The 17,090-nt window shown below is 40.8% G+C and overlaps 1 protein-coding gene across 6 annotated transcripts in view; it reads left to right on the top strand.

The window, feature by feature from the left end:
* GRAMD1B (GRAM domain containing 1B) overlaps nt 1-17,090 on the top strand; it is a 301,019-nt gene that overhangs the window by 202,445 nt on the left and 81,484 nt on the right. The window contains exon 1 of one of the 6 annotated variants that reach the window (XM_075190319.1): nt 6,863-6,878. The exons of the other annotated variants lie outside the window; for them this stretch is intronic. The gene's annotated coding sequence lies outside the window, so the exon portion shown is untranslated. Of the gene's footprint in view, nt 1-6,862; nt 6,879-17,090 lie in introns of those variants that run through there. 6 annotated transcript variants of the gene reach the window in all.

Consider the following 17,090-nt stretch of genomic DNA (forward strand, 5'->3'; position numbering starts at 1 on the left):
CGGATACTCCATTTGTCACCTCCATTATCCTCTGAAAACTGTCACACAAGAGACTTGAGAACTAGATGGGTAATTAGGAGCCAAACTCAAAAAGCACTTTTTTTCCTGCGATTATTTTTTAGACATTGCTTTTGTGCACTGACAGAATAAGTCTTTTAAAATACTTGATGCATGCTACAATTTGGCATCCCCCAAAACCTGAAATTTGACACCATGTTGGCAGAGAAAGGGGAGCTGTAGAGGGCGGTATAGACGCGACAGTTCTGTTGTGTTATATGACGGGTCCATTTTGACAGTCTGTACCTGTCTCCAGGATAGGGCACTTTTCTGGGACTGGCCCCTCTCCTTCTGCATGTGATGGGTAAACGCACATGTTTTGGGCTGTGTACTTGGGCACGTACAGTGTTTCTGCAGAATCCCCATAATGTTTGTTTTCTATAATCCTCCTGCGTCCGGACAGGTCCTCAGGGAGAATGTAGCAGGTTGGGCAACCCCTCCTTAATTACATCACACTAGTAGTATGTGTTTGTGTATTATATAGAAGTGCCCTTAAGAATCATAATTTAGAAAAAATCACAATAGTAACAGAAGACCGGCACTCCAGAGGACTTTCATTATTGAAAAAGTGTGGTTTTATAGCATATCATTGTGTCTGACCCTTTACAGGTCTCAAGACTTGAAAACGGACTCAGAATGGATTCAAAACATTGATGTAATGATATTTTGTTTCTGCATCTTTCATAACCACCTGCTGAAAAGATTGTGACTGCACACTCTATAGAGATCTGCGCATGCTGCTGGTCGTATATACACACTGTCACATTTCTCATATTGATCGTGATACACGCTACAGAAAATTCATGCAATTATTGTGCAGATCACATGATAAAGACAGTTTGGTTAGTTATCACATTAGTGCGTACGCCCCCCACAATCATGTTTTATCACACCGGAACATATCGTATCGTTTGATTTGATAAACTTCCTAAAAATCACAATTCGTGATAGAATGATGTCATCATCATCATCATCACCATTTATTTATATAGCGCCACTGATTCTGCACCGGAACTCATTCACATCAGTCCCTGCCCCATTGGAGCTTACAGTCTAAATTCCCTAACACACACACACACACACACACACACACACACACACACACACTCCATTCAGATAAGGCCATGGTTGGGAATTGAACTCATGACCTCAGCGCTGGGAGGCAGAAGTGCTAACCACTTAGCCACCGTGCTGCCCACCTGGCAAATGTGGCAGTGTGTACGCACTCACAACCAACAGTGTAGGCAGATATCTGTAGAGTGCATAGTCACGATCATTTCAACAGATGGTTATGAGAGATTAAGTTTACAGATCTGAAGGTAAATTGTGTAGGTGTATACACATGAATCTGCTCATCAAGACTTTGTCATTTGTAAAATTCTAACGGATATCGCACCTGCAGTAATTTTCTGTAGTGTGTTAGCTGAAACGTATGAAACCAAATCAACAAATACGATGTGCTTTGGTATGATAAAACATGATCATGCAAGCATACGCACTAATGCAATACCTAACCAAACAGTCATGTATCGTGTGATCTGCACTATAATTGCATGATTTTTCTGTAGTGTGTACCCAGCTCAACTCTTGTAAACAATAGACCTGTTAATTATTCTATTCGCTGTATATATTTTTGTCTGTATTGCTTCTGTTGAACCTTTGACCAGGCTTCTTCCATCAGATTTACTGTAAGAAATCAGTTCATCTTTATTAGTCTAATTTTCATTGAACTGTAACGTTGGTAAAAATCCGACATCATCCATCATAAATTTAAAAATACCAAGCTGCACAGAGTAGTATCACAACATTGACTGTGTGACTATAAATAGTTGTGAGCCTGAAGAAATCCATGATCTCTTAAATGCTGCTACTGATATCCGTTTGGATACATTTTGGTATAGCCATAAAATAGGTAATAAGGACTTCTAGGTGTCCTTTAAGTAAACAAAAGGAAATGGTGGAAATGTGGTAGTGCACTGTAATGTTGTAATTGTTTGCTGGCTGTGTATTGATTAGTACATAGGGGTAGACTAAGGGAACTTGCAAATACAATAGGTAACTCTTGCCTGTAAAAATGAGACAATGACAACAGATTGTTCGTTATGTGGTCCCCACAGGCACATGTTTTGGTGTTGGTTGTGGGATTTAAACCAAATCATCTGGGTTCATATAACGGCCTCTCTGAAAAGGGAACATGGCTTTGACACATTTGGGGCTGGCCCAAACCCTTGGAAAGCAATCCTGAATTACCCACATGCACCAGGGTAATCCGCTTACCATGGTCAGTTGTGGCATATGTCCAGGTTTCGGTGAGTCGAGACAAGCGTTGCTGATGGCGGGACAGTCCTCTCCGATCAGGTCTGTAGGACTGACCCTCCCATATTGGAACAATTGAGCGAAATGTACTATATTTATCTTTTTATTTCTTATTATTTTTTCAGTTTTACTTAAATGTATGTGGTACATCTCTGAGCTACCAAGAGACCTGATCACTGGATGGCTATCAAGTGTAACACCCTGGGCCAACATTATCTACTACAAGACTCTATGTGTACCATGTGATGGGACAGCCACCACTGCTGTCATTGTACTGACAGAAGCCACGTCTTCCAGCAGTGTAATGTCTTGTTACCGGCCAAGTAACCGCGAGACACACTGTAATGTAAACAGCTTTTAGACTATCGACCAGTAATATTTAAAGTAGTTACCGCATTGCCCAGTAATAAGAAACCAGTAGTAAAAATGACAAATAATACTTCTAATAGTAGTAATGACCTTTGTGGTCACTAGTAGTGATCAATATTATCCCCAGTTTTAGTTGTGCCCCATAATGTCAAAAGTAGCCAAAATTATGTCCCCCAGCACTGCTTCTGCAATCTTTTCCTGATCCTGCTGTTTGCCTCCATGTTAGTATTAGAGATGTTCAGGCTCGGTTCCCCGAGAACCGAACACACCCAAGCCGGCTCGGTACTTTCTCGCACTCTGAATTGAAAACGAGGCAAAATGTAATTGTTACGTCGACGGATCTCACAAGCTTTGGATCCTATAAGTACCGCCCTCCACAGCGATCCAGCGCCATTTCACAGAGGGACACAGAAGGGTTAGCACAATTCTTGGCAGTCTGTAGAGCAGTTGGGCAGCGTCATAGGTAGAATAGAAAGAGGAGGGGTAGCAGTGTGATTCAGTTATTCATTGATTATTCAGTCTACAGTGAAATTCAGGAGAGCTCCATTGCTAATTGTCATCACTGAAATAGAATTAATAGGTCTGGCAGGCTTGGTCTTCTAAATCTGCAGTCCCATAATGTACAGTGTTATATAGGTAACACATAAAGAGGGGAGCTCCATTGCTAATTGTCATTGCTGAAATACAAATACTAGGTCTGGCAGGCTTGGTGCAAATCTGCAGTCACATTGTACTGTGTTATATAGGTAACACACAGAGAGGAGAGCTCCATTGCTAATTGCATCACTTTTCTTTTCTGCCACTGCTGTGTGCCGATGTGTCCTAGATGTGCTAGGAACTGCCGTGTGTTTGAGTCATTGCTCTGTCGCTTACCATCCAGCCAGGATGCTGCAGTATTTGTTTGAAAGTGTATGAAAATAATAATGTGACCTGTGAGGTGGTCAAAATTGACTGCAAATGACTTGAAATTAGTGTTATTGAGGTTAATAATAATATAGGGGGGAAAATATGTGATTTTAGCACACAAAAAATAGGGATTGTAGAAAAAAATCGGGAACCAAAACACGACGTTAATACAGATCCAAAACCAGAACACGGGGGTCAGTGAACACCTCTAGTTAGAAGTAACATGCGGCCACTTAGAATCCAGTAGCGCATTTGTCGTGCTATGTAAAATGACAGGTGATAAAGAGCCATTAGGTCACTTCTTCTACAGCAGGTTTACTCATCACCACTGTACTTCCGATGCCACGTTCTATATTACCCAGGTTGCTTGACCAGCCTTGCCATCGTTATTACTGATGAATGTTCATGAGGTGCTTATGCTGTACATCAGTGACCAGGCCAATGATGCTTACACTCCTCTTCCTAGATCAGTAACCAAGAAACATTGTGTGCGTAGCGCAAAGACATTTCATCATTACAAGAGTAATCTCACTGCGCTGCCACATCAGGCTACAGCCAGCTCTCTCCATCCCTACACTGCGGGCCTCTATAGCATGAAAGGTTGGGAACTTACACTCAAAAGACCGTGGAAATCCTTGAAGCTACGTCATTGGGGAGGAGATTGGGGTCATGTATGAGGCCACGGTCACATTACTGGCCTTCTGTCAGTCTCCCCTCTGCTCCTGTTCTTCATATGTGAACGTAGGAGAAATAGCACCTCGCACAGAGATCATTGCTAAACAAACTGTTATCTGACATGATTTAATATTAATAAAAGATCTATTTTAACTAACAAAAAAGTTATAGTGGATCGTGAACAGCAGTGAACTGATTTATTGAATCAGAAAATCGTTTAGGAGTTGCTCATTGCATGCAGCCATATTTGTATGAAAGTTTGCCTCGGATAGAGTTATAAATCAGCTCATCTACAGCCTTTCTGATTTTCACTGTGGTGAGTTTTTTCACCAGATCAAATAGCTGGGAACATAATGTTTCACACTGTCTGCAGCATATGTGCATTTATTACAGTGAGCCTTTCAATATTCATTATGCAGTTAGATATTTATGCCAAGCTATTAAACCTACATCTCTATGTTAATACAGGACGTTGCCACAGTTCTAGTTTAGTTGGCGTTACTGTAAGTGTTAAATATAGCTATGATTTTAAAGGTATATGCAAAGGAAGTAGCGATAACTCCTATTTCTGGGTAGGGAAGCTACAGAAAGTGGAACATTTTAGACATTTGTAATGTGGTAAGTGGGTGCTTGGGTAGTGGCATGCATGCTTTGTATGTTATATTATTAGGACAACAATATGCATCGATTTAGAGTTACAATACGTTAAAGAAAATCTTCTAGAATAAAGTCTGCTTGTTGTACGTAGCTGCTAACATTGTATTGTATCTACTGATCCTTGTCAGTGACTTAACACGTGAAATGGACCTTTACAGATATTTCTGGTAGTATCATGTAAGTGCTGGGCTGTATTTGCTGACATTTTATTTTTCTTTCTTGTTATCGGTAGATGTACATTGGCTCAGCTGCAATTATTTCTATACATTTTATGCATTTTATTCCAACTGACAAAGAAGAAGAAAGCCTGATCACTTTAAGTGTAGTTTTATGTATGTAGAATCCTGATCTTTGTTGTTTTGGAAAGGTGCATCGGTGGCTGAACAAAAACTACATAGTTTTTCTTGTTGGTATTTAGTAAAATAAAATCTGCTTTTTGGTCACTTTCTTGCAATTTTATTAATTAAACCTGGTTAGTTTGGATAGATTTTCTTTGCCATGTCAGGAGGTATAAGCAAACTAATGTCGTTTTCTGCAAATTCAAAGTTATCTTAAAAAAAAAAAAGAAGAAAGAAAGAAATAGGTATAAACCTATGTAGGTACGGTATATACGAATGACTGATATTGATGTTGGATTGTGACCAACCCAAAAAGTGCCAAAATAGGCTCCAAACAGGGGTGAGGAAAACTTCTCCCCAGTTCACACATTGCACAGTGGTACTGAGGACCCAGACTTCCACATTGAATAAAAAAATCTTAAATTCTTTTTTTTTTAATAAATTGATTAAAAATATTTTCTTTAAAAATAAAATATTTAAAAAACAGAAAAAATATTTTTAATTCTTTAATTCAAAGTATAATTTTTTTTCATTTTACTCATCGCCATCCTTAGATGGTTATAATGGAACAAGTATTGCAGTGGACTCTTATATCGGATCTCGCCAGCGGTGACCCCTTGATGATAATCTGTCATTTTATTTATCCAAATCTTGAATTTATTTGTCTTATGTGCTGGTTTTGCCATCCTTAGGTGAAGCTTGTTGAACAAATATCATCATCATTATCATGGTTTAATGTAAGGCGCTACACTTCTGCACAGCGTTGGACAGGACATGACTACAAATCATACAAAACACAATTCACACATAAAAGGTTGATGCAGGGGTTGCCTACGTGACACAGGCAGTAGAGAGGGACCTGCCCCTAAGAACTTACAGTCTAGAGGTGGAGGGCATACTTCCTTGATAGAAGTGGGAGCACTGTCCATCAGTCTGCCGTGTTACCAGCCTCATTCACCGGAAAGGAAAGTTGACTGACATGTAAGACACAGAAATACACTGCTGACTCCATCTCTGCAGATGTCTTACCACATCACTGCTGTATTCAGTCATTACTACTTATCTCTCTGACAGGTATAGAAGTGACTTCTCCTGCTGAACGTGTGTAAGTGCAGCATAAAAAGGATGTGTAAAGTATTGTATCGTGTTCTGAGCTCGGTCATATGATGTCTTATAAGAGAGACATCACTAGAGAGGTCCTTCTGCATCCCGACTGCTGAACATGCATTTCTGTGAGAGCCCAGTAAGCAGATTCCGAGTCCTATTCACAGCACATTCTCCTCCTCGGTACCCGTCATCCTGCTGTAGGTCGTCTCTGGGCATCTATTGATTTCAGTGTAACTAGGCCAAAGGCAGATCTGCATTCCCAGTGCCGGGGACATGGAGTATACAGTGATGAATGTGGCTGGGTGAAGTCACTGACAGCATCCAATAGCCGTGCGGCTTTCAGGAAGGTTGAGCAGCTGCTGCAGATGAGCGGAGCAGCCACACTGTCAGAATGGGAGCAAATCCCTGACAGGCTGTAGTAATAAGTTCCTGTGTTTGGGAGTGAGGCTTAAGGTGAGTGTGCTGGATAGAATTTGCATTTTCAGATTCAGCTTTCTGCTTGTAGATGCATATGTGACCCCCTCCTCTTTCCCCCACACTGTTCTGTGCCACAGAGTAATTGTCTCATACCTGTGACCTCTGCACCAAAACCCCCTGACCAACACCCAGCGTGTACGGTGACCTCTCCTCCAGCATCCATCTCACACTACTCTCCTACTCTCCCTACACACCCATTACTATCCCAGCAATCTCCCATTACCCTGATCCGTTTATCAGCAGTGTCTCTTAGCTTACAATGGCACTGCCCGCCTTATACATGGCACGCCTCCATGCTGACCATTGTGCCATCATTACCATGTGTCCATGATTACCACCCCTGAGACCTAAACTTACCAATAGTAACACATTCATACCCACTAGCATTTGAAATGCATTTTTAAAGCATATTAAAACACATATAGACTGCATTTGTTTTATGTGTATACAAGTGTGTTCAGCATGCGTTTTTAAAAGATGCATCTGTGACAACACAAAATTATCTTTTACAAACTTAATGCACATGGGAAACGCATCTCATTACATTTACAATGCGCTCACAGATGAAGTTTTCAATGGCGTCGACGCACGTCAGATGCACTGAAATGGAACAAGAAGCATTCAGATAAAATGTATCGCAGCACAAAGCCAGTTATAGTGGACTGTCCTTCCTTTTATGTGTGCTTTCCAAGGCAAACATTACCATTATATCCCTTAATATCACTTTAACTGAAACATGTTTTTGTCAAAGTTAAATTATATATATTATTTTTATTTCACATTCTCGGTAATATAAATAAGGGTGCACATATTGCTTAAAGAAATGTTTGCAGACTACACTATGGCATTTTGCTGTATGAAACGAACAAAGGAAAGGTGAGCAGCAATGTCACAACACAATAGGTAATAATGAGTTACATTTCATGTTGAGTCTCAGCGATTTCCTTTAACACCACCCGGCACTGATCTGCTGACATGGCATAGTTACTCTTTACGTCTTTTATATGTGAACACTTGCCTTGGATGGATGTTTGAGCTAAATGTGGCTTTTAAGAGCAGAACATGGAAAGCTCTCTATAGACAGTGATGGCGACATTGCCCTTTTTTTTACAAAGCAATGCTGCCTCCAACACAAAGAACACAGAATTATTGAAGATGTATGCATGTCTGTTCCTTTATGATCTCTCTTACTAAATCATCCATTTGTTACAGTCCAGTATAAGCTTTACATTTAATTTGATATCCATCATCATCGCTTCTGTATACTGCGCTGCTTCACCTTCTAACCCGTGACATAACTCTGCTACATCCTCTTTGTCCCCTTTATGATCTAATCGAAGCTCCTCTGAACCTTTTAAGGCCCTATCTTAAATGTCACTTGATTGAATTGACATATGTAGATGATCAGCCAAGTTACTTCCTTGTAATGTATACTTATTAAGTTTATAAAGTACAATCTACACAACTCTGCTGTAACCCAATAGCAGCCAATCAGATTCTAGTTGTCTAGTTTCAAGCATGGTTTAGACCAGTGGTTCCCAAACTGTGCACCTAGGCTCCCTTGGGTGCCTCGGCAATCTCTCAGGGGTTGCCTCAGCCAGGACCAGTGGTAAGCAAAGCGGGGGACTACTTGGTAATTATTTTGGCTTAGGGGTGCCTTGAAAAAATTACGGAGACCCTAACGGTGCCTTGAACTGAAAAAGTTTGTGATCCACTGGTTTAGACAATAAAAGCTTACACCTGAATGACCAGTCCAATAAATAAGCCCTGTAATATGTGAAAGGTCTTGTAGGGTCCCATCTGCGGCATGTTACTGCTCCAATTAGGTGGATTCTGGGTATTTTGGTAGTGGATATTAACTCACATAGAGGCGTCTCTGTATTGGGCATCATAGACATATGAAGGAGGAGATTTCAGACCTTTCTATCACCATGGTAGGACTTACACTGGCTTCTCTTCCCAGGACAGTGTGATTTGTAGACTATTACAGAGCAGGGCATATTAAGGCAGAAACATGTGAAAACTGTATGTAAAAAAAAACACATGAAGTGCTTTCTCCTACAGTCACTGTGTGGAGCAGTGCTGCCCACGGTAATTAGGAGAATATCACACACACGTCACCAAGCACTTCCTCCTACAATCACTTTGCCATACAAGGTAATGAGGAAGAGAATATAGTACATTTAGACAAGATCACCAAGTATCTCCTCGTATAGTCACTATGAGGAGTGGTGCCCCACACGATAATGAGGAGAATGTCATATCCACAAACATGATCACTAAGCGCATCCTCCTCCTCCTACAGTCACTTTGAGGAGCACTGCTGAACGAGGATATTCTCCATGATTGCTGGCTGCTTCCTTCTAAAATCACTGTGAAAGTTTCTGCTATACAAGATAATGAGAAGGTGAATAGCAAACACACAAACATGAAGGAGCACCTCATATAGTTATTGTTAGGAGCTCTGCTATACACTGCAATGAATTCCACACATATATGATAACTAATCTCTTCCTCCTACGGTCACTGTAAGGAACTCTGCTGCATAATGTAATGAAGAGGTGACTATCATACACACAGATGAATTACCAAGCTCTTCGTCCTAGTCACTGTAAGGAGCTCTGCTACATAATGTAATTAAGAGGTGAATATCGTACCCACAGTTAGATGTGTCACTGAAGTTTAGATCATGACTTGCTTTCCTGATACTCCTCTCTCTCAAATGGTTGTTTACTGATAGGCCGGATGCACAGCATGGAACCGGCTGATGTGGTTACGGCAAAGGTAGGATGGAAATGCTGCTCAGCTCCTTGTGCGTAAGTGACTTCTTCCTCAGAATGATCCATGTGTCTGAGAGGACTGCAGCCCTTCTCATGTGCCTGTGCCCCATAAAATACACTGCCCCCTTCCTCCTGCTCCTTATGTGTAACTATGCTTGTCGCTTCTAAGGCACTGCATGAAGTCTAGAACTGCCGAAACCTCAGGCTAGTAAAATCCCTGGTGCGTTTCCACGTCTGTCACAGGTGAAACCAAGCCACGTGGCCGCCATGTACTTTGTAAAGTACTTTTTGTCATTTCTAAATGTTCTGAAGAGTTCTTATGGATTTATTACAGATATTGAATTGTCGCACAGTAATGTCGGCGCAAAATTCACCTTTTATGCACAGTTATCCCTCTTTTTATAAAGCCAGCTTAAAACTCATACCAGAACTGGTCTTATTGCAGGGATGTCTAAGGAGGGTGACCTATAATGGAATTAGCACATATTAAAGCACCTTTGTGCAGAGATTATACTTGGTAGTACGGAACAGTGGACACTGTGTAAAGTCTTTCTTAAAATTTCAGCAGACTTTGAACATTTCAATTTGTGAAATTCTGGTGTAGTTATTTTCATGCAACTTCCTTTCAGCAATCAAAGATGTTAGATGAGCGTCATTTAGACACTGCGCCCCGTTATGCTCGTGAGTGTGGATGCAGGGCTGAGAGGTGTCTGCTTGTTTTCCACTCAGCAACTATTTGTTACTGGATGGAAAATGGGACAAAACTGTTCAGTTCCTTATCCGTGAACATACACTGGGACACCTGCATCACGTGTCTAAATTAGGCTTATCTGCATAAACGCTAACGGTTCCACAATATAAGAAATGAAGAGATTAAAATGAGGTAAAGCGATGATTTGTATATTTTCCTGTACACAGCAGCACAGCAGACTACTTCTTAGTAATACCACAGAGACTCTGCAGACAGCCTCTTTTTTTGAAATGATTGATAACAGAGAACAATAGCGTGTGGTCAGCTGCAGAGCAAATCTCAGGTTTTTCCACGCTAAGGTACTTTTACACACACTTTTTTGAATGTTATTTGTAGTTGTTCTTAGGGAAGACTTGATAGTCCCATAAAGAGGTTTTCCATACACACTTTTTTTTTGGGGATTATTTACCTGGCAGAATTGCTCATTTACATTGTCCCTTGACAGAAACAATGTGGATAGATGCAATTGCATCCTGCACAAGTTCAAATGAGTTGTGTTTTATTCAGGGCCAGCAATAATAAAAATCTTGAGTGCATCAGAAATGTCTGTACCTTAAAACTGACCTTTCTGCAAAATAACATGAATATTTAAAGGCAATCCTCTTTTAAAAGTCATTATTTGTGTTTAGTGTAGACATAGACTACCATCATGTAATAGTCCTCATCTATGTTTTATAGAGCTATAGACTATTGTCATGTAATAGTCCTCATCTGTGTTTTGTAGGGATATTAATTATTCTTATGTGGTAGTCCTCATCTGTGTTTTAACGGGATATAGACTGTTCTCATGTAACAATCCTCATACGTGTTTTATAAGAATAGGCACTGTTCTTGTGTAACAGTCCTCATATGTGTTTTATAGGGATAGAGACTGTTCTCATGTAACAGTCCTCATACGTGTTTTATAAGAATAGGGACTGTTCTCGTGTAACAGTCATATGTGTTTTATAAGAATAGGGACTGTTCTCGTGTAACAGTCCTCCTACGTGTTCTATAAGAATAGAGACTGTTCTCGTGTAACAGTCCTCATACGTGTTTTATAAGAATAGGGACTGTTCTCATGTAACAGTCATCATACGTGTTTTAGAGGGATAGAGACTATTCTTATGAAAGCGTCCTCATCTGTGTTTCATAGTCGCTCTTTGCCCTCCCTTTAGGATGTATTATTATTATTATCCTTTATTTGTTGGGCGCCACAAGGTTTCCGCGGCGCCGTACATCATACAAACAGTACACTATACAGGGTGGAACAGCACAAAACAATAAACAAAAATACCAGTATTTCAGAAACTCCAGGCAAGTTAAAGCAATAAACATGGAGCAGAAGAACAGGTGAGGAGACAGTAGGGAAGAGGGCCCGGCTCATTTGAGCTTACATCCTAAGGGAGGGAAAACAGAAAGACACAAGGGGAGCCAGAAGAGGCAAAGGGAGAGCGAGTGGAGGTGAAGGGGTTATGTGGATGGTTGGTAGGCTTTAAGTAAGAGGTGGGTTTTCAGTGCACGTTTGAAGGAGCACAGAGTAGGAGAGAGACGGATGGAACGAGGGAGGTCATTCCAGTGAAGGGGGGCTGCACGGGAAAAGTCTTGGATTCTGGAGTGGGAAGAGGTGATAAGAGTGGAGGAGAGTCGGCGATCATTGGCTGAGCGCAGGGAGCGAGCAGGAGTGTTTCTATATCCTATTTCTATATCTATTCTTCTGCTCCAATTTCACTGTTCTAGCTATGCTTAGAGCTTTTGGAGTCCTAGTATTATTCGTTTATAGTTCTGTACTGTTTTTTACTCTGTATGGTCTATTATTTTTTTTCCGTATGGTGCTGTGGGAACCTTGTGGCACCCTATAAATAAAGGTTAATAATAGGGACAGATAGTATTTTCTTGCAAAAGTCCTCATCTGTGTTTTATAGGAATATTGACTATTCTTATGTAGTAGTCCTCATTTGTGTTTTATAGGAATATAGACTATTCTCATGTAATAGTCCTCATCTGTGTTTTATAGGAATATAAACTATTCTCATGTAATAGTCCTCATCTGTGTTTTATAGGAATATAGACTATTCTCATGTAATAGTCCTCATCTGTGTTTTATAGGAATATAGACTATTCTCATGTAATAGTCCTCATCTGTGTTTTATAGGAATATAGACTATTCTCATGTAATAGTCCTCATCTGTGTTTTATAGGAATATAGACTATTCTCATGTAATAGTCCTCATCTGTGTTTTATAGGAATATAGACTATTCTCATGTAATAGTCCTCATCTGTGTTTTATAGGAATAAAGACTATTCTCATGTAATAGTCCTCATCTGTGTTTTATAGGAATAAAGACTATTCTCATGTAACAGTCCTCATCTGTGTTTTATAGGGATATAGACTGTTCAACGGTATGATGCAATAGCTCAAGATCTTTGTTGGGTTTTTGAATGACTGACTGTAGTGTAGCCTTCATTAAAATTTGGATAAGAAGATCTGATGCAATCTATTTTCTGGAAAACTTAGAGCAAGGTAGGTGTACTAATGTTCTGTACAATTTTGGAGTATGCACTTGTGAATTCGTCGAATTTGGTGATTTGTGCATGTTCATTATAGAGGCGTTAGACGGCTTAAAGACGTTCTCTCTGGGTTGGTAATCGTTTGGCTTCCCTAAGTGTTTTGTCCTGAGTTATAGATCTGGGGTAGTAGCTTTACAGGTTAGAGTGATGCATGTGAAATGCAGATAGAATTTCTGAAAGATGGTGGGGATTCTTCAAGATATAGATATGCTCCCAGAAAGGGGAGAGTAATCTGGAGGGAGGTCGGTGATTTGTCTTCTGAAGATGGTAGGTCATATGGGAGCCAGATAAGCATAAATTAGGTTTTACTCTATAGCCACATACATCAGCAGTCAGTAGCATCATCATCATCATCATTTATTTATGCAGATAATCTTGATGATTATGCACAGTATTAGTGTTAGGTCCACAGCGGTGTATCATGTCGGTCTATAGAGAAACAGGGGTCATGTAGGCCCTAAATCTCGGGGCTAGACTCCAAGGATGTTGCCAACTACAATTATCAATAATGTTGGTATTTCTGTGGCCACGACCTTATTTTGCATTGAAATATGGGTTTTGTAAGTCAGTGCAGTTTGTTGAAGTCACAAAATGTCAATGGATGATTTAACTCAAGCCGTAGCTGACCTAATAAGCGGCCATCTTCGATGCCATGCCCACTAGAAGTCCAAAGTCTGTTCTTATGTAATAGTCCTCATCTGGGACAGAGACTGTCCTCCTATAGAAAGCGTAGAATGATTTAAACAGATCTGCATCTCGCCCCAGGTGTGTGCAGAGAACAATCTCTTCATCTGCTTCATGAAGCACATTGTCATCCAGTGATTTGCTTATTATTCATCCGGTTCTGTTGTATTTGCCTTTTAATAATATGCATTTTCTACTGTTTGATCTGCACGTTTGTAAGTCTTAATTATTAAATATATTCCAGCATAAACAAAGCTATGCCTTGTAAAATTCTACATAAAATAAAATTGTGCTGCTTGTATTTATTTCAATTAAATAAATACAAGCAGTGTTCGCATATATACTGTGGCTATTAAAAGTGTTCCCCCCCTTTGCCATTTTTCATATTTTGTTTTCATCAAGGAATCAAAATAGCTTTATTCAAGAATCCTTACCATATCAATACAAAATGCTCTGTAGCGTCAAGTTATCAAAAAAACTTTAGATGCAAATAAAAAAACAAACTATAATTCTAATCACCCCCCTGCATTTTAATAGTTGACAGAAACCCCTTTAGCTACAATTACAGCTGTAAGTCTAATGGGATTTTGACGTGGACACTCAGTTGACCATAGAATCTTCCTCCACTTAGTACGAGAGTCTTCAACATGCTTTCTGGGATAGCAGCCTCTGCCGGCTCCCTGATCTAATATATTATTATATATTCAAACAGTAAAACAATATATCACCTCTCTCATCTGGACACTAGTCCTGATCACCTTTACCTGTCACAAACCTCATTCTGCGCACTCGTGACTTGGAAGTTTACTGTAAAGGAAGACACAGGATTATTATTGTGGATTTGTAAGGCGCTACAGTGTTCCGCAATGCCATATATTAGGGTTAACAGTACATACATAAAACAGGGACATACAAGGTAGAGCAAATAAATGCAGACATAAAAACAAAGGTTATGAAGGACCCTGCTCATTAGAGATCTTACATTCTAAGTGGCAGAGGTCACAGCTGAAACGAGGAGCAAATGTGTTTCAGAGTGGAGATTGGAATAGTTGTGAGAGTGCATTAGTGTGAATAGTGTTATCAAGGATAAGATCACCTCTACAAAAGAGATGGGTTTTCAAAGAGCATCTAAAATTTAAAGGCTGTGGGAAAGTCTGATTGATTGTGGTAGGGAATTCCACGAATTTCAAGTGGGGAGCAGCATGGGAGAAGTCTTGAAGGCGGGAGTGAGAGGTGGGTATCCGAGATGAGACAAGGCGCAGGCCAGAGATGGATCTAAGAGGGCGGGAGGTAGAGTATTTTGATTTGAGATGTATGCAGGGGTGGTGTTGTTGAGGGCTTTGTAGGTAAGAGTGAGCAATTTGAATTTGATTCTGGAGGACATAGGGAGCCAGTGTAGGGATTTGCAAAGTTGTGCAGCAGATATGGAGTGGTGGGAGGGGAATATCATTCTTGCAGCAGCATTTAGGATGGATTGAAGTGTGGCTATATGGGTGTCAGGAATGCCAGATAGCAGGAGTTTGCAATAGTCAAGACGAGAGATGAGAGAATGAATAAGAGTTTTGGTAGCATGTTGAGTAAGAAAAGGGCGTATTTTGGCAATGTTTTTAAGGTAGAGTCGACAGGACTGGGAGAGAGTCTGAATGTAAGGTATAAGCAGAAGGCGGAGTCAAGTGTGACACCACGACAGCAGGCTTGGGAGACTGAAGAAATTGTGGTTTTATTGACAGTGAGGGAGATTTGAGGGCAGGTGGTGACTCTGGCAGGAGAGAAGATAATAAGGTCTGTTTTGGACCTTTTAAGCTATAGGTATTGTTGGGACATCCATGTGGAGAGAGCAGCAAGACAGTTGGTTACACGAGATGGTACAGAAGGAGAGAGATCAGGGGAAGAGAGATAGATTTGGGTATCATCATCATCATCATTTATTTATATAGCGCCAACATATTCTGTAGCACTTTTCAATTGGGGACAGACATAATAAGCTAATTAAAAAACTGTGTAAAACAGACAAAGAGGTTAGAAGGCCCTGCTCGCAGGCTTACAATCTATGGACATCAGCGTAGCGGTGGTATTTGGAGGCCGAATGAGCGAAATTTTGCCCCAAGAAAAGAGGTGTACAATGAAAAAAGTAAAGGGCCAAGAACAGAGCCTTGTGGCCCCCCCAGAGATGGTGGGAGTGGAGGGGAGAATGTGCCAGAGGTAGAAACACTAAAGGAGCAGTTCAATAGGTAGGAAGTGAACCAGGAAACAACTGTGTCACAAAGGCCAGTGGAGGTGAAGGGTGTGTAGGAGAAGAGAGTGATCAACAGTATCAAAAGCAGCAGAGAGGTCCAGGAGAATATAGAGTATAGAGAACTTACAATTAGATTTTGCAGTTAGTAGATCATTGCTCACTTCTGTGAGAGCAGTTCCAGTGGAATGTTAGGGTCAGAAGCCTGATTACAGAGAGTCGAGATTGGAATGAGAGTAGAGAAAGTGAGACAGGCGTTTGCCTTCAAACTACTTGAGCGATTAGTGTACAAAGGGGAGAAGAGAAATAGGGCAGTAGTTGGAGAGAGAGGCTGGATCGAGAGACTGTTTCTTTAGAATAGGTGAGATGAGCGCATCTTTAAAGGGGGATGGAAATGTGCCAGTGGAAAGAGACAGGTTGAAGAGGTGAGTTAGACACGGGCATGTAGTGGAGGAGAAGGGAGTGGAGTAGTTGGGAGGGAATAGGGTTGAGTGGACAGGTTGTAGGGTGAGACGATAAGATGAGTGCAAAGACTTCATCTTACTGAATAGAATGAATTAAGGGTGGATTGGGGAGTGTAGGTAAAGATGGGTGGAGTGAGTGGAATTTGGCATGAGGAAATATCTTGTCGAATGGTGTCAATTTTGTCTTTGAAATAGGTGGAAAAATCATGGGCAGTGAGGAAGGAGGAGGAGGAGGTGCAGAGAAGTGAGTTGAAGGTGGAAAACGGGTGACGTGGGTTAGAAGACTGGGTGGATATTAGAGATTTGAAGAATGTTTGTTGGACAATTGAGATTTTCTCCAGTGGCACTCTGCTGTGTGGGAGCACTTTTGTAGGTAGCGGGTCTGTTTGTTGGGCCAAGGCTGGGGTTTGGATCATTGGAGACTATATGTAGTAGCTGGAGCTGCATTGTCTAGGGCTGAAGTGAGTGTTTTGTTATAGAAAGAGACAGCCTGATTAGGACAGGACAATGCAGTCATTGGAGAAAATAGTCGTTTTATTAAAAATGAGAAGTGGATTGGGTTAAGAGTACTTAGGTTTCATTGTGTAAGTGTGTATTTGGGTACAGGGGGAAGGGCATGAGGTAAGGAAGGAATGGAGGTTGTAGTCTGAGAGTCTAAAGGCTAAATTGGAGAAGCTAGAGACGCAGCAGTAGCTGGAGACGAACAAGGTCAAGGGAGTGCCCAT

The sequence above is a fragment of the Mixophyes fleayi genome, chromosome 11 (assembly GCF_038048845.1).
Source record: "Mixophyes fleayi isolate aMixFle1 chromosome 11, aMixFle1.hap1, whole genome shotgun sequence".
Classification (NCBI taxonomy): Eukaryota; Metazoa; Chordata; class Amphibia; order Anura; family Limnodynastidae; genus Mixophyes; species Mixophyes fleayi.